General features: G+C 56.1%; 1 protein-coding gene across 3 annotated transcripts in view; it reads left to right on the top strand.

Annotated features, from left to right (window-relative positions):
• LOC140481110 (transmembrane protein 164-like) overlaps positions 1-22,810 on the top strand; it is a 496,588-nt gene that overhangs the window by 432,405 nt on the left and 41,373 nt on the right. The gene's annotated exons all lie outside the window — the stretch shown is intronic.

Here is a 22,810-nt window from a genome sequence, read left to right as displayed (position 1 = left end):
GACACTGCTCCCAGCAGTGTTATGTTTAATTCACTCATGGGATGTTGCTGTCTCTGGCTGGCCAGCATCGCATGCCCACCCCGAGCTGCCCTTGAGCTGAGTGCCTTGCTGGATCATTACAGAGAGCAGTTTAGAGTCAACCCCATCGCCCTGGGTCTGGATCATGTGTAGGTCAGATCCGCTATCTATAATAGATTTCTTTCCTAAAAGGATATTAAGCAGTTAGATGGGTTATACTGGACACTGGCATTAACATCTGGATGAACAGTCGGGTGAGAATAGCACGAGGCCATCACCTGTCACTGAGTACTGATCCCCGTGCACCATGAATCACAACCCTTTCATCATGACCATTGTGTGATCCTGATACCTTCCTGCACTCTGGTGATATCACTCAGTATCCCTCCATGTGGTATCCCTCACTGTCTGGGTCTAATTGCTGCCTCTGTCAGCGTCCCTCACTCTTGCAGCTACTCCACATCCTGAGCCAATAGAATTCTCCACTCCAGAGCGATGCAGCAGCACAGGCCAGGGATGGAAACTGGGATTTTCCAGGTCTCTGTGGAACTCAGTGCCATTCTCCATGTGTAACCCTCACTGCATCTGTCTAATTTCCCATTCTGTCTGTTTCTCTGTCTCCTGTCGGTCATCAGGATGTTCCTGTCTCAGCCGAATTCCTAACTCTTGTCTCGTCCATAACCACATCAAAGACGGTTGGTCAGTCAGAGAGACATGAAGAGGGAGGTGTGGAGCCTTCAGTAAATCCTGCAGCCGGTAAGATCACTCACAGTAAACAGCACAGGGAGGGGTTAGTGACCTTCTATATTCAGACCTGGAAGACAGGACATAGACACAGAGCTGGGTAAGGAACAGCTACATTCTAGGCTTCATTCATATCATCTTGTGAGGGACCTGCTTTCACCTCTTCTATACTGATCCTCCCTGAGACATCTCTCTCTGACTCTCTCTCTAACACCCCTTCTCTCTCACCCCCTCTCTCTCACATTCGCTCTCACCCCCTCTTTCTCTGCCTGTCTCTCTCTCTCTCTCACCCCCTCTCTCTTTCTCACCCGCTCTCTCTTCCACCCCGATCTCTCTCACACTCCCTCTCTCTCACCCCCCCTCTCTCTCTCACCCTTTCTCTCTCAACCATCTCTCTCATTACCCCTCTCTCTCTTTCTCATACCCTTATCTCTCTCTCACCCTCTCTCTCCCCTACCCCTCTCTCTTACCTCTCTCTCTGTCTCTCACCTCTCTCTCTCACCCTCTCTCTCTCACCCTTTCTCCTCACCCTCTCTCTCTGGCCATCTCTTTCAGCTCCCCTCTCTCTCACACACCCCCTCTCTCTCACACACCTCTCTCTCAACCCACTGTCTCTCTCACATCCCTCTCTCTCTCTCACCCTCTCTCTCACCCTCTCTCTCACCCCTCTCTCTCTTACCCCTCTCTCTCACACACACCTCTCTCTCTCTCACACCCTTCACTCTCTCTCACCCCCTCTCACTCACGCCTCTCTCTCACCTTCTCTCACTTACCCTCTCTTTCTCAGCCTGTCTCTCTCTCTCACCCCCTCTCTATTTCTCACCCGCTCTCTCTTCCACTCCGATCTCTCTCTCACACCCCCTCGCGCTCTCACCCCTCTCTCTCTCACCCCTCTCTCTCTCTCTCACCCCTCTCTCTCACCCCTCTGTCTCACACTCTCTCTCACACTCTCTCTCTCACCCCTTCTCTCTCAAACCCTCTCAAAACACCTCTCTTTCAGCCCTCTCTCTCTCGGCCCCCCTAGTCACTCCAGTCTTTCCCACCCTGATCTCTCTCACACACACTCTCTCTCTCACCCTCTCTCTCTCTCACCTTCACTCTCTCAGCCTGTCTCTCTGCCACCCCCTGTCTCTTTCTCACCCGTTCTCTCTCCCACCACACTCTCTCCTTCACCGCCTCTCTCTCAGGCCCTCTCTCTCTCACCCCCTTTCTCTGTTTCACCCCTCTCTATCTCACCCCCTCTCTCACCCCCTCTCTATCTCAGCCTGTCTCTGTCACCCCCTGTCTCTTTCTCACCCGTTCTCTATTCCACCACTCTCTCCCTCACCTTCTCTCTCTCTCACCCCTCTCTCTTTCACCCCTCTCTCTCTCACCCTCTCGCTCTTACCCAACTCTCTCTCACACACACACCTCTCTCTATCTCTCACCCCTTCTCTCTCACCCTCTCTTTCGCAGTCCCTCTCTCTCTCAGCTCCTCTGTCATCCCTTTCTCTATCATCCCGCTCTCTCTCTGACACCTCTCTCTCACCCCCTCTCTCGCACCCTCTCTCTCTCAAGCGTTCGTTCTCTCACCCCCTCTCTCTTACCCCTCTCTTTCAAACACCGCTTCTCTCTCTCTCACCCGTCTCTCACTCTCACCCCTTTCTCAGTCTCTCATCCCACTCTCTCTCACCCTCTCTCTCACCCTCTCTCTCTCACCCGTTCTCTCTCACCCCCTCTCTCTCAAGCCCTCTCTTTCAGCCCCATGCTCTCTCACACCCCCTCTCTCTCACACACCTCTCTCTCAACTCCCATCTCTCTCACACTCCTCTCTCTCTCTCACCCTCTCTCTCTCTAAATCCTCTCTCTCACACCCCTCTCTCTCACACACTCTCTCTCTCATACCTCTCTCTCTCATCGCTTCTCTCTCACCCCTCTCTTTCAGCCCCTCTCACTCTCTCAACCCCCTCTCTCTCTCACCCTCTCTGTCTCTCACCCATTCTCTCTCAACCTCTCTCTCAGGTCCTCACTCTCTCACACCTCTCTCTCTCACCCCCCTCTCTCTTACACCCTCTCTCTCTTTCACGCCCTCTCTCTCACCCCGGTCTCTCTCTCTCACCTCTCTCTCTCACATCTCTCTCTCATCCCTCTCTCTCTCTCATTCCCTCTCTCACCGCGCCCTCTCTCACCCCTCTCTCTCCCACCCACTCTCTGTCACACACCCCTCTTTTTCACCCCTCTTTCTCACCCCATCTCTCTCACCCCCTCACTCTCACAACCCTCTCTCTCTCACCCCCTCTCTCTCTCACGCCCTTTCTCTCACCCTCTCTCTCACCCCTCTCTCACTCACCCCCTCTCTCCCTCACCCTGCTGTATCTGTCATCCCCTCTCACTCTCCTCTCTCTCACTCCCTCTCATTCTTAGCCCTCTCACTCTCTTACCTCCTCTCTCTCATGCCTCTCTCTCACCTTCTCTCTCTTACCTACTCTTTCTAAATCCTGTCTCTCTCTCAAAACCTCTCCTTTCTCTCCCGCTCTCTCTTCTACTCCGATCTCTCTCACAGCCCCTCTCTCTCACCCCTCTCTCTCTCACACACACCTCTCTCTCTCACGCCCCTCTCTCTCACACATTCTCTCTCTCATGCCTCTCTCTCTCACCCCTTCTCTCTCACTGCATCTCTCATCCCCCCTCTCTCACGCCCTCTCTTCCAGCCCTCTCACATTCTCACCCCTCTCTCACCATCCCTCTCTCACCCAATCTCCATCACACCCTCTCTCTCAGGCCGTCATTCTCTCTCACCCCTCTCTCTCTCTCTCTCACCCCTCTCTCTCTTACACTCTCTCTCTCACACACACCTCTCTCTCTCACGCCCCTCTCTCTCACACATTCTCTCTCTCATGCCTCTCTCTCTCACCCCTTCTCTCTCACTGCATCTCTCATCCCCCCTCTCTCACGCCCTCTCTTCCAGCCCTCTCACATTCTCACCCCTCTCTCACCATCCCTCTCTCACCCAATCTCCATCACACCCTCTCTCTCAGGCCGTCATTCTCTCTCACCCTCTCTCTCTCTCACCCTCTCTCTCTCACCCCCTCTCTCTCACCCCAACTCACTGCCCCTCTTTCTCCCCCTCTCTCTCATCCCCTTTCTGTCACCCCCTCTCTTTCACCCCTCTTTCTCACACATCCTCTCTCTAACCCCTCTCTCTCTCACCCCCTCTCTCCCTCACCCCGTTCTATCTGTCATCTCCTCTCTCTCTCCGCTCTCTCTCACCCCCTCACTCTCTCTCACTCTCTCACACCCTCTCTTTCTTAGCCCTCTCACTCTCTTATCCCCTCCCACTCTCACCACTCTCATTCTCTCTCACCCTTCTCTCTCTCAGCCCCCGTCCCTCATTCACCCTCACACCCTCTCTCTAACACCCCTCTCTCTAACACCCCTTCTCTCTCACCCCCCTCTGTCTCTTACCCCTCTCTCTTACCCTCTCTCTCACCCCCTCTCTCACACCCTCTCTCTCCCTCACTCTCTCCCCACTTCCTCTCCCCCACTCTCACTCACCCCCTTTCTCTTTCTCACCCCGATCTTTCTCAACCTCCCTCTCTCTCTCTCACCCTCTCACCGTTCTCTCTCCTTCCCCTCTCTCTCTTACCCCCTCAATCTCACGCCTCTCTCTCACCCTCTCTTTCTCTGCCTGTCTCTCTCTCTCACCCCCTCTCTCTTTCTCACCCGCGCTCTCTTCCACCCCGATCTCTCTCACACTCCCTCTCCCTCTCACCCCCCTCTCTCTCTCACGCTTTCTCTCTCAACCGTCTCTCTCATTACCCCTTTGTCTCTCTCACACACACCCTTATCTCTCTCTCACCCTCTCTCTCTCCTACCGCTCTCTTTTACCCCTCTCTCTTACACCTCTCTCTCACACTGCTTCTCTCTCTCACCCTCTCTGTCTCTCAGCCCTCTCTCGTAACCCTCTCTCACTCTCACCCCCTCTCTCTCTTGCCCGTCTCTCTCTCACCCCCCTCTTTCTCAGTCTGTCTCTCTGTCACCCCCTGTCTCTTTCTCACCAGCTCTCTCTTCCACCCTGATCTCTCTCACAGCCACTCTCTCCCTCACCCCTCTCTCTCCCTCACCCCTCTCTCTCTCCCTCACCCCTCGCGCTCTCTTACCCGTCTCTCTCTCTCTCATCCTCTCTCTCTCTCACCCCCTCTCTCTCACCCTTCTCTCTAACCCCTCTCTTTCACCCTCTCTCTCTCAGCCTGTCTCTCTCTCTCTCACCCCCTGTCTCTTTCACACCCGCTCTCTTCCACCCCGATCTCTCTCACACCCGCTCTCTAACTCACCCCTCTCTTTCTCACCCCTCTCTCTCACCCCTCCCTCTCTTACCCGTCTCTCTCTCTCTCACACCCTTCTCTCTCAACCTCTCTCTTTCACCCTTTCTCTCTCAGCTTCTCTTTCGCAGCCCCTCTCTCTCTCTCACCCCTCCCTCACTCTTTCATCCCTCTCTCTCTCATCCATCTCTCTCTCACACGTCTCTCTCACGCTCTCTCTCTCAGGCCGTCTCTCTTTCACTTCTCTCTCTGTCTTACCCCTCTCTCTCTCTTACACCGCTTCTCTCTCTCACCTCTCTCTCACTCTCACCCCTCTCTCTCTCTCTCACCCTCTCTCTCATCTCTTTCTCTCATCCTCTCTCTCTCACCCGTTCTCTCTCATCCCCTCTCTCTCAGGCCCTCTCTTTCAGCCCCTCTCTCTCTCACACACCCCTCTCTCTCAACCACGTCTCTCACACCCCCCTCTCTCTCATCCCCACTCTCTCACCCCTCTCTCTCTTCCCCCTCTCTCTCACACACCTCTCTATCTCACCCTTTCTCTCAACCCCTGTCTCTCTCACCCCACCCTCTCTTACCCCTCTCTATCACACCGCTACTCTCTCTCAACCTCTCTCTCTCTCTCACCCCTCCCTCACTCTTTCATCCCTCTCTCTCTCATCCATCTCTCTCTCACACGTCTCTCTCACGCTCTCTCTCTCAGGCCGTCTCTCTTTCACTTCTCTCTCTGTCTTACCCCTCTCTCTCTCTTACACCGCTTCTCTCTCTCACCTCTCTCTCACTCTCACCCCTCTCTCTCTCTCTCACCCTCTCTCTCATCTCTTTCTCTCATCCTCTCTCTCTCACCCGTTCTCTCTCATCCCCTCTCTCTCAGGCCCTCTCTTTCAGCCCCTCTCTCTCTCACACACCCCTCTCTCTCAACCACGTCTCTCACACCCCCCTCTCTCTCATCCCCACTCTCTCACCCCTCTCTCTCTTCCCCCTCTCTCTCACACACCTCTCTATCTCACCCTTTCTCTCAACCCCTGTCTCTCTCACCCCACCCTCTCTTACCCCTCTCTATCACACCGCTACTCTCTCTCAACCTCTCTCTCTCTCTCACCCCTCTCTCTTACTCGTCTCTCTGTCACACACACACCTCTCTCTTAACCACCTCTCTCTCAACCTCGCTCTCACATCCCCCTCTCTCTCTCACACCCTCTCTCTCTCAGCTCTCTCTCTCACCCCTTCTCTCTCACCGCCTCTCTTACACCCCCTCTCAGGCCCTCTCTTTCCACCCTTCGCACTCTCTTCCCACTCTCTCTCTCACCCCTCTCTCTCACCCCCCTCTCTCATCCCCTCTCTCTCTCAGCCTGTCCCTCTGTCTCCTGCTGTCTCTTTCTCACCAGCTCTCTCTTCCACCCCGATCTCTCTCACACCGCCTCTATCCCTCACCCCCCTCTCTCCCTCACCCCTCGCTCTCTCTTACCCGTTTCTCTCTCTCATCCTCTCTCTCTTACCCCTCTCTCTCACCCCCTCTCTTTCACACCCTCTCTCAGCCTGTCTCTCTCACCCCCTGTCTCTTTCACACCCGCTCTCTCTTCCACCCCTCTCGCTCTCTCACCCCTCTCTCTCACCCCGCTCGCACCCTCACCTTTCTCTGTCTTAGCCGACTCTCTCTCTCACACCCTTCTCCCTCAACCTCTCTCTCTCACCCCTTCTCTCTCACCCTCTCTTTCGCAGACCCCCTCCCTCTCTCTCATCCCCTTTCTCACCCCAGTCTCTCCCCCGATCTCTCTCAGAGCCACTCTCTCTCTTTCACCCCTCACTCACTCTCTCATCCCTCTCTCTCTCATCCCTCTCTCTCATCCTCTCTCTCTCACCGTTCTCTCTCTTCCCCCCTCTCTCTCACACACCTCTCTCTTTCCCCTCTCTCTCACACACCTCTCTCTCGCACACGTATTCTCACCCCCCTCTCTCTCTCACACCTCTCTCTCTTACCCCTCTCTCTCACACCGCTTTTCTCTCTCACCCTCTCTCTCTCACCCCTCTCTCTCTTATCCCTCTCTCTCACACCGCTTTTCTCTCTCACCCTATCTCTCTCACCCCTCTCTCTCACCCCACTCTCTCTCACACACACCTCTCTCTCACCCACCTCTCTCTCACCCTCTCTCTCTCACCCCTCTCTCTCTCAGCCTGTTTCTCTCACCTACTTATCTTTCTAATCCTCTCTCTCTCACACACCCTCTCACCCTTCTCTCTCTTTCCCCTCTCTCTCTTATCCCTCTCTCACCCTCTCTCTCTCTCTTCCCCCTCTCTGCCTCTCCTCTCTCTCTCTCACCTTCTCTCTCTCACCCCTTCTCTCTCACTCCCTCTCTCACTCTCTCATCCCTCTCTCTCATCCCTCTCTCTCTCACACCTCTCTCTCACCCTCTCTCTCAGGCCCTCTCTCACTCCTCTCTCTCTCTTACCCCCCTCTCTCTCTTACACCGCTTCTGTCTCTCTCACCACTCTCTCACTCGCACCCTCTCTCTCTCTCATCCTCACTCTCTCGCCTCTCTTTCTCTCACCTCTCTCTCACCCCTTCTCTCTCACCCCCTCTCTCACCCCCTATCTCTCATGCCCTCTCTTTCAGCCCCTCTCTCTCACACACCCCTCTCACACACCTCTCTCTCATCACCACTCTCTCACCCCTCTCTCTCTTCCCCCTCTCTCTCTCACACACCTCTCTCTCTCATCCCTCTCTCTCTTACCCCTCTCTCTCACACCACTTCTCTGTCTCACCCTTTCTCTCTCACCCTTCTCTCTTACCCCTCTCTCTCACACACACACCTCACTCTCACCAACCTCTCTCTCACTCTCTCTATTTCACCCACCTCTCTCACACCCTCTCCCTCTCACAGCTCTCTCTCTCACCCCTTCTCTCTCACCGCCTCTCCCACACCCCCTCTCAGGCCCTCTCTTTCCACCCCTCGCACTCTCTCCCCCTCTCTCTCTCACCCCTCTCTCTCTCACCCCTCTCTCTCACCCCCTCTCTCTCACACCTCTCTCTCTCACCCTGTCTCTTACCCGTCTGTCTGTCATCCTCTCTCTTACCCCTCTCTCACACCCACTCTCTTTCATCCTCTCTCTCAGCCTGTCTCTCTCACCCCCTGTCTCTTTCACACCCGCGCTCTCTTCCACCCCTCTCTCTCTCACCCCTCTCCCACTCTCATCCTTCTCTCTCTTACCCATCTCTCTCTCTCACACCCTTCTCTCTCACCATCTCTTTCGCAGCCCCCCTCTCTCTCTCATCCCCTCTCTCACCCCAGTCTCTCCCACCCTTATCTCTCTCAGAGCCCCTCTTTATCACCCCTCGCTCACTCTCTCATCCCTCTCTCTCACATCCCTCTCTCTCTCATCCTCTCTCTCTCACCCCCTCTCTCTTCCTCCTCTCTCTCGCACACCTCTCTCACACCCCTCTCCCTCTCAACCCTCTCTCTCTTACCCCTCTCTCACACCACTTCTCTCTCGGACCCTCTCTCTCTCACCTCTCTCTGTCTCACACTCCTCCCTCTCACCCACATCTCTCTCACCCTCTCTCTCTCTCATTCCCCCTCTCTCTCTCACCCCTCTCTCTCTCAAACCTCTCTCTCTCTCACCCCCTCGCTCAGGCCCTCTCTCTCTCTCACCCCTCTCTCACTGCTCCCTATCTGTCACAACTCCCTCTGTTTCACCCCCATCACTCACACCCGTCTCTCTCTCACCCCTCTCTCTCTCATGCTCTCTCTCTCACACCCCTCTCTCTCTAACCCCTCTCTCTCGAACGCCTCTCTCTCTCACCCCTCTCTCTCACCCCTCTTTCTCACTTACCCGTCTCTCTCTCTCATCCTCTCTCTCTTACCCCTCTCTCTCACCCTCTCTCTCACCTCTCTCTCTCTCACCTGTCTCTCACTCTCATCTTCTCTCTTACCCCTCTCTCACACCCACTCTCTTTCATCCTCTCTCTCAGCCTGTCTCTCTCACCCCCTGTCTCTTTCACACCCCTCTCTCTCTCACCCCTCTCCCACTCTCACCCATCTCTCTCTCTCTCACACCCTTCTCTCTCACCCTCTCTTTCGCAGCCCCTCTCACTCTCTCATCCCCTCTCTCACCCCAGTCTCTCCCACCCTGATCTCTCACAGAGCCCCTCTTTCTCACCTTCGCTCACTCTCTCATCCCTCTCTCTCTCTCATCCCTCTCTCTCTCATCTTCTCTCCCTTACCCCTCTCTCTCTCTTCCCCCTCTCTCTCACACCTCTCTCACACTTGCTCTCACCCCCTCTCCCTCTCAACCCTCTCTCTCTTACCCCTCTCTCACACCACTTCTCTCTCTCTCTCACCCTCTCTCTCTCACCTCTGTCTCTTATCTCTCTCACACACACACACACCTCCCTCCCACCCACATCTCTCTCACCCTCTCTCTCTCATTCCCCCTCTCTCTCTCTCACCCCTCTCTCTCTCACCCCCTCGCTCAGGCCCTCTCTCACCCCTCTCTCACTGCTCCCTATCTGTCACACCCCCCTCTGTTTCACCCACATCTCTCACACGCGTCTCTCTCTCCCCCCCTCTCTCTCTCATACTCTCTCTAACCCCCCTCTCTCTAACCCCTCTCTCTCTCTCTAACGCCTCTCTCTCCTTCACCCCGCTCTATCTGTGATCCTCTCTCTCTCCCCTCTCTCTCACCCCCTCACTCTCTCTCACTCTCACACCCTCTCTTTCTTAGCCCTCTCACTCTCTTACCCCCTCCCACTCTCACCACTGTCATTCTCTCTCTCCCCTATCTCTCTCAGACTCCTGTCTCTCACCCACCCTCACAACCTCTCTCTCACCCCCTCTCTCTCTCTCACCCCCTCTCTCTCCCCATCTCTCTCCCCCACTCTCACTCACCCTATCTCTTTCTCCCCCACACCGATCTTTCTCATCCTCCCTCTCTCACCCTCTCACACTTCTCTCTCTTTCCTCTCTCTCTCACCCCCTCCCTCTCACCTTCTCTCTCACCCTCTCTTTCTCTGCCTGTCTCTCTCTCTCTCACCACCTCTCTCTTTCTCACCTGCTCTCTGTTCCACTCCGGTCTCTCTCACACCCCTTTACTCTCTCACTCCTCTCTCTCACACCCCTCTCTCTCTCACACCCCTTCTCTCTCATCCCCTCTCTCTCAACCTCTCTCTCTTAGGCCCTCTCTCACCCCTCTCTCTCTCATACACCGCTTCTCTCTCTCTCTCTCACCCCTCTCTCTCTCACCCTTCTCTAACTCTCACCCCTGTCTCTCATCCTCTCTCTCACCCTCTCTAATCTGACACCCCTATCTCACATCTCCCTCTTTCTCTCGCCCTCTCTCTCTCCTACTCTTCTTTCTCTTACCCCTGTCCCTCTCTCTCTCACCTCTCTCTCTCACCCCTCTCTCACTCTCACCCTTCTCTAACTCTCACCCCTGTCTCTCATCTTCTCTCTCACCCTCTCTAATCTGACACCTCTCTCTCACATCCCCCTCTTTCTCTCGCTCTCTCTCTCTCTCCTACTCCTCTCTCTCTTACCCCTGTCCCTCTCTCTCACCTCTCTCTCTCACCGTCTCTCTCACACCCCTTCTCTCTCACCCCCTCTCTCACCCCCTCTCTCTCAGGCCCTCACTTTCAGTCCCTCGCTCTCTCACACCCGTCTCTCTCTCACACACCTCTCCCTCAACACCCTGTCTCTCTAAACCCCTGTCTCTCTCTCAGCCTCTCACTCTCCACCCTCTCATTCTCAACCCTCCCTCTCTCAACACTCTCTCTTACCTCTCTCTCACACACGTCTCTCTCACCCTCTCTCTCAACCCCCTCACTCACACCCTATCTCACCCTCCCTGTCTCCTACCCCTCCATTTCTTACCCCTCTCTCTCTCACACACACCTCTCTTTTCTCACCCCTCTCTCTGCCCTCTCTCTCAGGCCCTCTCTTTCAGCCCCTCTTTCTCACATCTCTCTCTCAACCCCATCTCACTCACACCCCTCTCACTGTCATCCTCTCTCTCTCTTCCTTTCTCTCTCACTCCTCTCTCTCTTCCCCCTCTCTCTCATACACCTCACTCGCTCACCCTCTCTCACCCTCTCTCTCTCTCTCACCCCTCTCTATCTTACCCCTGTCTCTCTCACACACCTCTCTCTCTCACCCCTCTCTATCTTACCATTCTCTCTCTCACACACCTCTCTCTCACACCCCTCTCTCCGCCCTCTCTCTCTCAGCCCCTCTCTCTCTCCCCAGTCAGTCCCACCATGATCTCTCTCACACCCGCTCTCTAACTCACCCCCCTCCCTCTCACCCTTCTCTCTCTAACCCATCTGTCTCTCACACAACCTTTTCTCTCACCCTCTCTTTCGCATCCCCTCTCTCTCTCATCCCCTCTCTCACCCTAGTCTCTCCCACCCTGATCTCTCTCAGACCCCTCACTCTCTCACCCCTCCTTCACTCTCTCATCCCTCTCTCTCTCACACCTCTCTCTCTCACCCTCTCTCTCAGGCCCTCTCTCACCCGCTCCCTCTCAGGCCCTCTCTTTCAGCCCCTTGCTCTCTCACACATCGCTCTCATTCCCCTTCTCTCTCAACCCCCTCTCTCTCACCTTCCTCTCTCTCTCACCCCTCTCTCTCTTACCCCTCTCTCACACCGCTTCTCTCGCTCACCCTCTCTCTCACCCCTCTCTCTCTCCCCTCTCTCTTTCTCACCCTCTCCCCTTTTCTCAGCCCTCTCTCCCCTTCTCACCCCTCTCTCTCTCACCCCTTTCTCTCTCACCCCCTCTCTCAACCCCTCTCTCACCCCCCTCATCCTCCTCTCTCTCTCACCCGCTCTCTCACCCCCTCAACCGCTCCCTCTCACTCCTCTCTCTCTCTCTTTCCCAAACTCTCTCACTTACATTCTCACCCGCACTCTCTCTCACACCCCCTGTCTCTCTTACCCCTCTCTCTCGCCCCCTCCCTCTCTCTCACCCTCTCTCTGTCTCTTTCTCATCCCCTCTCTCTCCTTCTCACTCCCTCTCTCTCTCACCCCATCTCACTCTCACCCCATTTCCCTCAACCCCTCTCTCTCCCATGCCCTTTTTTCCCAGCCCCTCTCTGTTTCACCTCCAGTCTTTCTCTGACCCACTCTCCCCGCCTTTGTCTCTCCCCCTTTCTCTCTCACCCCCTCACATCGCCCTCTCTCACTTACCCCACTCACTCACCCACCAATCTCTCTCCCATGCCTTCTCTCTCACCCTCTCTCTCTAACTCCTCTCTTTCATCCTCCCCCCTCTCTCAACCTCTCTCTCTACCCCCTTATCTCTCAACCCCACTCTCAATCTCCCCCACTCTCTCTGAACCCCTTTCTCTCACCCCATCTCTCTCTCAACCGCTCTCTCTCTCTCCCCTCTCTCCCAATCCCCTCTCTGTCTCACGTCCAATCTTTCTCTGACCCACTCTCACTCCCCCTTTGTCTCTCCCCCTTTGTCTCTCCCCTTCATCTCACCCCCTCATATATCCCTCTCTCACTCACCCGCTCCCTCTCTCTCACCTCCTCTCTCTCAAACCCCTCTCTCTCTCACCCCCATCACTATCTCACCCCTCACTCTCTCAATCCCTCTCTCTCAACCCCTCTCTCTCACTCCCCCACTCTCTCAACCCCTCTCTCTCTCCACTCTCTCTCTCACCCCCTTCTCTCCCTCAACCCTCTATCTCAACCCCTCTCTCTCTCAATCCCTCTCTCTCTCACTCCCTCCCTCTCAACCACCCTCACTCTCTCATCCACTCACTCTCTCACACCCTCACTCTTTCACCCCCCCTCTCTCTCAACCCTTTCTCTCTTGTCCTTCTCTCTCTCTCTCTCACCCCCATCCCCTCTCTCTCTCATCCCCTCTCTCTCTCACCCCCTCTATCTCTCACTCCTCTCTCTCTCACCCCTACTCTCTCTACACCCCTCTCTCAACCCAGCTCACTCTCTCATCCCCTCACTCGCTCCAACCCTTACTCTCTCACTCCTCTCTCTCTCAACCCCTCTTTCTCAGCCATTCTCTCTCACCCCTCTCTAACTCACCCCTCACCCTCTCTCCCTCTCTCTCACCCGTTTCTCTTACCCCTCGCTCTCTCTCTCTAACCCCACCCCCTCTCACCCATCTCGCTCACCCCCTCTCTCTCGCCCATTCCCTCTCACACCCTCTCCTTCTCACTCCACTCTTTCTCTTATCCCCTCCCCACTTTCTTTCTCTCAATCGCCCCTTCTCTCTCACTCCCCTCTCAACCCCAACCCCTCTCTCTAACCCCCCTCTCTCTCAGCCGCGCTCTCTTTCTCACTCACTTTCTCTTTCTCACTTACACTCTCTCACTTTTTTACTCACTCTCTCCCTTTCTCACCCCCTCTCTCTCACCCCCTCTCTCAAACCCCCTCTCTCTACCCCTCTTTCTCCCCTTCTCTCTCCCCGTCTCTCTGACCAATTTTTTTCATCCCCTCTCTCGCCGCCCTCTCTCTCCTCCTCTCTCCCCTCTCTCTCTCCCCCTCTCTAACCCCCCAAACTCTACCCCCTCTCTCCCCCTATCTTTCACATCCCCTCTCTCTCACTCCCGTCTCACTCTCTCAGCCCATTCTCACTCTCTTATCCCAATCTCTCTCTCACCCCACGTCTCTATCGCTTCCACCCCCTCTGTCTCACACCCCTTCTCTCTCTCACCCTCTCTCTCAACACCTCTCTCTCACCCCCTCTCACCCCCTCTTTCTCACCCTCGCTCTCTTTCTCACTCCCACTCTCTTTCTCACCTACACTCTCTCACTTTTTACTCAGTCTCTCTCTTTATCACCCCCTCTCTCTCACCCCCTCTCTCAAACCGCCTCTCTCTCCCCATTCTCTCTCCCCCTCTCTCTGCCCAATTTTTTTCATCCCCTCGCTCACCCCCCTCTCTCTCCCCATCTTTCTCCCCCGTCTCTCTACTCTCTCTCCCTCTTCTCTCTCCCCTCTTTCTCCTCTTCTCTCTCACCCTTCTCTCCCCCTCTCGCTGCCCCCTCTTTCACCCCCTCTCTCTCCCCTCTCCTCCTCACAATCCCCTATCCCCATCTGTCTCCCCCTCCCCTTCTCTCTCTCCCTTCTCTCCCCCTCTCCTCTCACTCCCTCCTCTCTCTCCCCTCTCTCTCCCCTTCTCTCTAACCCTTCTCTCCCCCTCCCTCGCCCCCTCTTTCCCCTCCTCTCTCCCCTTCTCTCTCGACCCCTTCTCTTGCAACCCCCTCTCACCGCTCTCTCTCTCTCTCTTGCATCCTCTCTCTCTCACTCTTCCGTTCGCTCTCTTCGTCTTGCTCTCTCTCTCTCTCTCTCTCTCTCTCTCACCCTCTTCTCACGCTCTCTCTCTCTCTCCCTGCCTCTTTTCCTCTCTCTTGCCTCCCTCTCTCTCTTATCTCACGGTCTCTCTCGCTCGCTCTCTCTCTCTCGCTCATGCTCTCTCTGTCTGCCTGTCTCTCTCCCTCTCTCAGTCCACCCTACCTCTCTCACCTCTTCTCTCTCACACTTCCTCTATCGTTCTCTCTGTCTGTCGCGCTCTCTTTCTGTCTCTCTCACTCAGTCCTCCCCCTTACCTCCTCTCTCTCTCAACCCATCTTGCACAACCCCTCTTTCTCCCCTCTCTCTAACCCTCACTCTCTCTCACCCCCTCTTTCCCCCGTCTCTCTCAACCCCTCTCTCTCAACCCCTCTCTCTCAACCGCTCTCTCACTCCTCTCTCTCTCACCCCCACTCTCTCCTCCCCTCTCTGTCTCAACCCCCTTCTCTCTCTCTCACCCCCATCTATCTCTCAACCCCTCACTCTCTCAACCCCTCTCTCTCAACCCCTCTCTCACCCCTCGCTTTCTTACCGCTCGGCTCTCACACCCCCTCTCTCTCACTCCCATCTCACTCTCTCACCCCTCTCTCTCTCACCACAGTCTCTCTCTCACCCCTTCTCTCTCACTTGCTCTCTCTTTCTCACTCACGCTCTCTCTTTCTCACTTACACTCTCTCTTTTTCACTCACTCACTCTCTTTCTCACCCCCTCTCTCTCTCACCCCTCTCTCTCTCTCCCCTCTCTCCCCCTTTCTCTCTCCCCTCTCTTGTCCCCCACTCTCTACCACCTCTCTCCCCGTCTCTCACACACCCTTTCCCTCATTTCCATCTCACTCTCTCACCCCACTCTCATACTCTGCCCCCACTCTCTCTCTCTTAGCCCAGGTCTCTCTCTCTCTCCCACCCCCTCTGTCGCCCAGCCTTTTTCTCTCACACCCATTCTCTCTCACACACCCCTGTTTCTCACTCCCCCTCTCTCTTCCCCTCTCTCTCATCCCCTTTCTCCCCCTCTCCTCCACTCTCTCCCCCTCTCTTTGACATCTCTCTCCCCCTTCCCCTCACTCTCACTCTTCTCTCCCCCTCTCTCTGCCCCCTCTCTCTCTTCCCCCTCTCTGCGCCCTCTCTGCCCCCAATCCTGCCCCCCTCCCTTTCCTCTCCCTCCCTCTCCCTCGCCCTCTCTCTCTCCTCCTCTCTCCCCTCCTCTCTCGCCCCTCTCTCTCGCACCCCTCTCTCACCCCCCTCTCTTTCTCTTTCGCATCCTCTCTCTCTCTCTCACTCTTCCGCTCGCTCTCTTCCTCTGTCTGTCGCTCCCTCTCTCCGTCTCTCTCTCTCTCAGTCCTCCCCCTGACCTCCTCTCTCTCGCAACCCATCTTTCTCAACCCCTCTCTCTCGTCTCTCTCTAACCCTCTCTCTCACCCCCTTTCCCCCCGTCTCTGTCTCATCCTCTTTCTCTCAACCCCTCTCTCACCCCCCTCTCTCTCTCTCTCTCAACCTCTCTCTCCCCCCTCTCAACCCCTCTCTCTCAACTGGTCTCTCTCACCCCCTCTCTTTCACTCCCCTCTCTCACCCACCTTTATTCTCTCACCCCCGTCTCTCACTCCCTCCCTCTCTCCCACCCTCTCTCTATCTCTTTCTCATCCCTTCTCTCTCCTTCTCACTTTCACCCCGCTCTCCCTCTCTCACCCCCTCTCCCTCTCTCAAACCCTCTCCCTCTCTCACCCACCCTCCCCTCTCTCACACCCTGAAACCCCCTCTCACCCCCTCTCCCCTTCCCTCACTGCAACTCCCTCTCTTTCACCCCCACTCTCTCTCAGCCACTCTCCCTCACTCACCCTTCTCTCTCTCTCTAAGCAGCTCTCTCTCACCACCCTCTCTCTCTCAAACCCCCCCTCTCTCTCACCCCTCTCTCTCACGCACACAAACCCCTCTCTCTCTCACCCGTGTCTCTCACTCTCTCTCTCTCTCTCTCACCCCCTCGCTCTCTCACCCTTTGTCTCTCAACCCCCCTCCCTCTCTCTCACCCTCTCTCTATCTTACCCTCTCTCTCCCCCACCTCTCTCTCTCTGTCTCACACCCCCTCTCATTTTTTTCTCTCTCTGAAACCCCCTCTCTCATCCCTCTCTGCCTCTGACCCGTCTCTCTCTGACCCCTCTCTATCATCCCCCTCTCTCTCTCACCCCACTCTCTCGCACACACTCTCTCTCTATCTAACCCTCTGTCTCACCCCTATCTCTCTCATCATCTCTCTCCCATCTCTCTCTCTGTCTGTCACCCCCTCTCTCATTTTTTCTCTCTGTCAAACCGTCTGTCTCTCACTGCCCCTCTCACCACCCTCCTCTCTCTCACCTCTCTCTCACCCCCCCCATCTCTTACCCCCTCTATCTCTCACCCCTCTCTCTCTCACACTCCTCTCCCTCTCTCGCACCCATCTGTCTCCCTCACCCCTCTCTCTCTCTCACCTACTCTTTCTCACACCCTCATTCTCTCTCACCCCTCTCTCTTTCTCACCCACCCTCTCTCACCCACTCCCTATCTCTCACCCTCTCTCTATCTCTTTCTCATCCCTTCTCTCTCCTTCTCACTCCCTCTCTCTCTCACCCCCCTCATTCTCACCCTCTCTCTCTCTCACACCCGTCGCTCTCTCTCAACCCCCCTCTCTCTCTCACCCTCCCCTCTCTCTCATTCCCCATCTCTCACCAACCTCTCACTCGGTCTCACTCTCGCTCTCACCCACTTCTCTCTATCAGCCCCTCTCACCCCGTCTTATCCAGCTCCCTCCCACACACCTCTCTCTCCCACACCCCTCACACCCACTCTATTTCTCCCCACCTCCCTCACCCCCCACCCCCTCTCCCACCCCCATCTCCCACACACCACCTCACCTACCTACCCATCACACCCCCCTCTCTTACCCCCCTCTTACAACCCCTCTCTATCTCAAACTCCTCTATCTGTCACCCCTCTCTTTCTTTCCCCACTCTAACTCTCTTATCTTCTCTTCCCCTCTCTCCACCTCTCTCTCCCCCTCTCTCCCCCCTCTCTCACTCCTCTCTCTGACCCTCTCTCTCTCTCTCCTCTCTCTCTCTCACACCCCTCTCTCACGCCCTCCGTCTCTCATCCGTCCCTCTTTCACACCCTCCCACTCCCACACCCTCCCTCCCTCCCCCTCTCTCTCCCCCTCTCCTCCACTCTCTCCCACTCTCGCCCCCTCTCTTCCCCTCTCCCCCCTCTCTCACTCTTCTCTCTCATCCCTGTCTCATCCCTTCCCTGATTCCCCCTCCCACTCTCATCCCTCCTCTCATACTCTCCCTATCTCACCCCCTCTCTCTCAGCCCATCTCTCTCTCAGCCCCTCCCAATCTCACCCTCCCTCTCTTGACGCCCATCTCTCTCAGCCCCCCTCTCTCACCCCCTCTCTCATTCCACTGTCTCTCCCCCTTTCTATTACACCCTCTCTCTCACACCCTACTAACTCTCTCTCCCCCCTCACCCCCTTCTCTCTCTCAACCACTCTCTATCTCAACCCCGCTCTCCCACCCCTCTCTCTCACGCCCTCTCTCTCTCACACACCCCTCACCAACCCCTCGCTGAACACCCCCTCACCATCTCACCCCTTCACTGATCCCTCTCTCTCTTCCTCTCTCTCTCTCACCTCTTTCTTTCTCTCTCTTCCCCTCTCTCTCTCACCCCTGTCTTTCTCTCTCAACCCGTCTCTCTCTCACCCCTCTCTCACACATACCCTCTCTCTCACCCTCTCTCTCTCTCACCCATCTCTCTCTCTGTCAACCCATCTCTCTCAATCCTCTCTCTCACTCCCTCTCTCTCTCACCGTCCCCCTCTCACCACTCCATCTCTCAACACCGTTCAATCACTCATCCCCTCACTCTAACCCCCTCAGTCTCTCACCCCCCTCTATTTCAACCCCCCTTTCCCTCTCTCTCTCTCACACACACATCCATCTCCCTCTCACACCCCTCTCTCTCCCCTCTCTCTCCGTCACCCCTCTCTCTCCCCCCAATCTCTTTCACATCCCCCTCTCTCTCACACACACACTCTCACACACCCTAGCTCTCTCACCCCCTCCCTCTCTCCCAACATCTCTCTGCTTCTTTCCCATCCCTTTTCTCTCCTTCTCACTCCATCTCTCTCACCCCCGCTCTCTCCCTCCCCAGATCTCCCACTCCTTCTCTGTTACTCATTCCCACCTCTCCCTCTCACCGCCCTCTCACCCAGCTCTCTCTCTCTCACCCCCTCTCTCTCACCTCCTCTCTCTCACCCACTCTCTCACACCCTCTCCTTCTCACTCCACTCTCTCTCTTAACACCTCTCCACGTTCTCTCTCTCAATCACCCCTTTTTTCTCGCCGCCTCTCTCTCACACGTCTCTCTCACTCCCTGTGTCTCTCATCACCCCTCTCTCACCATCCCTTCTCTCAAACCCCTCACTGTCTCACCCCCTCTCTCTCTCACCACAGTCTCTTTCGCTCTCTGTCCCATCACCTCTGTCTCTCACCCCTTCTCTCTCAACACCTTCTCACCCCACCCCCTCTCTCTCACCCCTCGTTTTCTCACCCGCTCTCTTTCTCACTCACGCTCTCTTTCTAACTTACACTGTCTCTCTTTTTCACTCACTCTCTCTTTCTCACCCCCTCTCTCTCACGCCCTCTACCTCAACTCCTCTCTCTCTCCCTCCCTCTCTCACTTCTCTCTACCCCGTCTCTTGCTCCCCACTCTCTACCCCCTCTCTCACCCTGTCTTTCACACCCACTCTCTCTCACTCCCATCTCACACTCTCACTCCACACTCACTCTCTCACCCCACTCTCTCTCTCTTAGCCCGTGTCTCTCTCTCTCTCACACCCCTTATTTCCCCATCTCTCTCAACCCCTCTCTCTCAACCCCTCTCTCACCCCTTCTCTCAAACCCCTCTGTCAACTCCTCTCTCTCCCCTTCTCTCTCCCCTCTTGCCACCCACACTCTACCGCACTGTCCCCGTCTCTCACACCCCTCTCTCTCACTCCCATACCACTCTCTCACCCCACTCTCACTCTCTCCCCCCACGTCTCTCTCTCTCTCCCCCACCCCCTGTCTCCCACCCTTTCTCTCTCACACCCCTTCTCTCTCTCACACCCCTGTTTCTCACCTCTCTCTCTCAATTCCTCTCTCTCACCTCCTCTCTCTCAACATCTCTCTCCCCCCACTCTCTCCCCCAACTCTGTCCCACCGTCTCTCCCTCCTCTCTCTCCCTCTCTCTCCACATCTCTCTCCCCCTTTCACCTCCACTCTCTCCCCCTCTCTCCACCATCTCTCTCCCCCTCTCTCTCCCCCTCTCTCTCACCCTCTCTCTCACCCTCTCTCTCACCGTTCTCTCCCGCTCTCTCTGCGCCCTCTCTCTGCCCCCAATCTCGCCCCCTCTCCTTCTCCCTCCCCGTCCCTCGCCCTGTCTCTCTCCTCCTCTCTCTCCCTACTCTCTCGCTCTTCTCTCTCGCACCCCTCTCTCACTCTCTCTCTCTCTCTCTGTCTCTCGCATCCTCTCTCTCTCACTCGTTCACTCGCTCTCTTCCTCTTGTGGTCTCTCTCTCACTCTCTCACCCGCTTCTCACGCTCTCTCTCTCCCTGCCTCTCTCCCTCTCTCTTGCCTCCCTCTCGCTCTTATCTCACGGTCTCTCTCGTTCGCTCTCTCTCGCTTGTGCTCTCTCTCTCTGTCGCTCATGCTCTCTCTGTCTGTCACTCTCACTCTTTCTCTCCCTTTCTCTCAGTCCACCCTATCTCTCTCACCACTTCTCTCTCACTCTTGCTCTATCGTTCTCTCTGGCTGTCACTCACTCACCCCGCACTCTCACTCCCTCTCTTTCTCACACCCCCCTCTCCCACCCCCCTCTCATCACCCCCTCTCTCAACACTCCTCAATCTCCCATCCCCTCACTCTCTCACCCCCTCAGTCTCTCACCCCCCTCTCTCAATCCCTCGCTCTCTCTCTCACATCCAACTCTCTCTCACCCCCTCTCTCTCACCCCTTTCTTTCCCAACCCCATCTCTCACCTCTCTCACACCCCTTTCTCTCCCACAACCTCTCTCTCAACCCTCTCTCTCTCACCCTTCTCTCTCTCACCCTCCACCCCTCTCTCTCAACACACCTCTCTCACCCCTCTCTCTCTCAAACCCTCTCTCTGACCCCTCGCTCTCTCACCCCTCTCTCTATCAGCACCCCCTCTCTCAAACCCACTCACTCTCACATCCCCTCACTCTCTCAACCCCTCTCTCTTACCCCTCTCTCTCACTCCCTGTCTCTCACCCCCCTCTGTCAACCCCCTCAACTCTCAAACCTCTTCACTCTCTAACCCCCTCAGTCTCTCACTCCCCTCTCTCTCAACTCCTCTCTCTCACACACTTCCATCTCTTTCTTACCCCCCCTCTCCCCCCTCTCTCCGTCACCCCTCTCTCCCACTCCAATCTCTTTCACAACCCCCTCTCTCTCACATGCACTCACACACCCTCGCACTCTCACCCCCTCCCTCTCTCCCACCATCTCTCTGCCTCTTTCTCATCCCCTTTCTCTCCTTCTCACTCCCTCTCTCTCACCACTGGTCTCTCTCACCCCTCTATCTCCCACCCCTTCTCTGTCACTCACTCCCACCTCTCCCTCTCACTGCCCTCTCACCCAGCTCTCTCTCACTCACCCCCTCTCTTTCCCAATCTCCTCTCTTCCACCCTCTCACCCCTCTCTCTCACCCCCCCTCTCTCCCACATTCCCTCTCTGAACCCTCTCTCTCACACACTTCTCTCTCACCCCCCTCCCCCACACTCTCTCTACACACCTCTCTCTCTCACCTTCCCTCTCTCTCAACCCCTCTCTCTCACCCTTCGCTCGCTCACCACGCTATCTCTCAGCACCCCCTCTCTCAATACCCCCACTCTCTCATCCCCTCACTCTCTCACACCCTCACTCTCTCAACCCCTCTCTCTCAACCCCTCTCTCTCTTACCCCCCCTTACCCTTCTCTCTCACTCCTTCTCTCTCACCCCCCTCTCTCTCACCACCCTCTCTCTCAACCCCCTCACTCTCTCATCCGTTCACTCTCTAACCCCCTCAGTCTCTCACCCCCCTCTCTCTAACCCCTCTCTCTCTCACACTTCCATCTCTCTCTCACCCCCCTCTCACTCTCCCCTCTCTCTCTGTCACCCCTCTCTCTCACACCCCAATCTCTTTCACAACCCCCTCTCTCTCACACACACTCCTTCACAAACTCGCACTCTGACCCCCTCCATCTCTCCCACCATGTCTCTGCCTCTATCTCATCCCCTTTCTCTCCTTCTCACTCCCTCTATCTCACCCCTGCTCTCTCTCACCCCTCTCTCTTCCACCCCTTCTCTGTCACTCACTCCCACCTCTCCCTCTCACCATCCTCTCACCCAGCTCTCACTCTCTCACCCCCCTCTCTCACCCCCCTCTCTCCCACCCCCCCTCTCTCAACCCTCTCTCTCTCACCCTTCTCTCTCTCACCCTCCGCCCCTCCCTCTCTCAACACACCTCTCTCTCTCACTCCCTCTCTCTCTCAGCCCCTCTCTCTCACCTCTCGCTCTCTCACCCCCTCTCTCTCACCACCCCCTCTCTCAACACCCCCACTCTTTCATCCCCTCACTCCATAACCCCCTCAGTCTCTCACCCCCCCTCTCTCAAACCCTCTCTCACACACTTTCATCTCCCTGTCATCCCCTCTCTCTCCCCTCTCTCTCCGTCACCCCTCTCTCTCCCACCCCAATGTCTTTCACATCCCCCTCTCTCGCACACCCACTATCACACACCCTCGCTCTCTCACCCCCTCCCTCTCTCCCATCATCTCTCTGACTCTTTCTTATCCCCTCTCTCTCCTTCTCGTCCCTCTCTCTAAACCTCTCCCTCTCACCCCTCTCTCTCCCACGCCCTCTCTGTCACTCACTCCCACCTCTCCCTCTCACCGCCCTCTCACTCATCTCTCTCTCTCTCACCCCCTCTCTCTCCCACCCTCTCTCTTCTACCCTCTCTCTCTCACCCCTCTCTCTCTCACACCCTCCTCTCTCTCAACCCTCTCTCTCTCCCACCTCAATCTCTCTCAACCCCTCTCTCTCTCACCACTCTCTCACACCCTCTCTCTCACCCCTCTCTTACTCTGTCAACCCCTCTCTCTCACCCCTCTCTCCCACTCCCTCTGTGTCACTCACTCCCACCTCTCCCTCTCACCGCCCTGTCTCCCAGCTCTCTCTCTCACGCCCTCTCTCTCCCATTACCCCTCTCTTCCACCCTCTCACTCTCTCACCCCTGTCTCTCACTCACCCCCCACCCCTCTCACTCTCAACCCCTCTCTCTCTCACCTCCCCTCTCTCTCAACCCCTCTTTCTCACCCCTCGGTCTCTCACCCCTCTCTCGCACACCTCTCTCTCACTCCCTGTGTCTCTCACCACCCCTCTC

This window comes from Chiloscyllium punctatum, chromosome 9 (assembly GCF_047496795.1).
Source record: "Chiloscyllium punctatum isolate Juve2018m chromosome 9, sChiPun1.3, whole genome shotgun sequence".
NCBI lineage: Eukaryota > Metazoa > Chordata > Chondrichthyes > Orectolobiformes > Hemiscylliidae > Chiloscyllium > Chiloscyllium punctatum.
The sequence above is the reverse complement of the archived record's forward strand: the minus strand, read 5'-3'. Positions and strand labels throughout refer to the sequence as shown.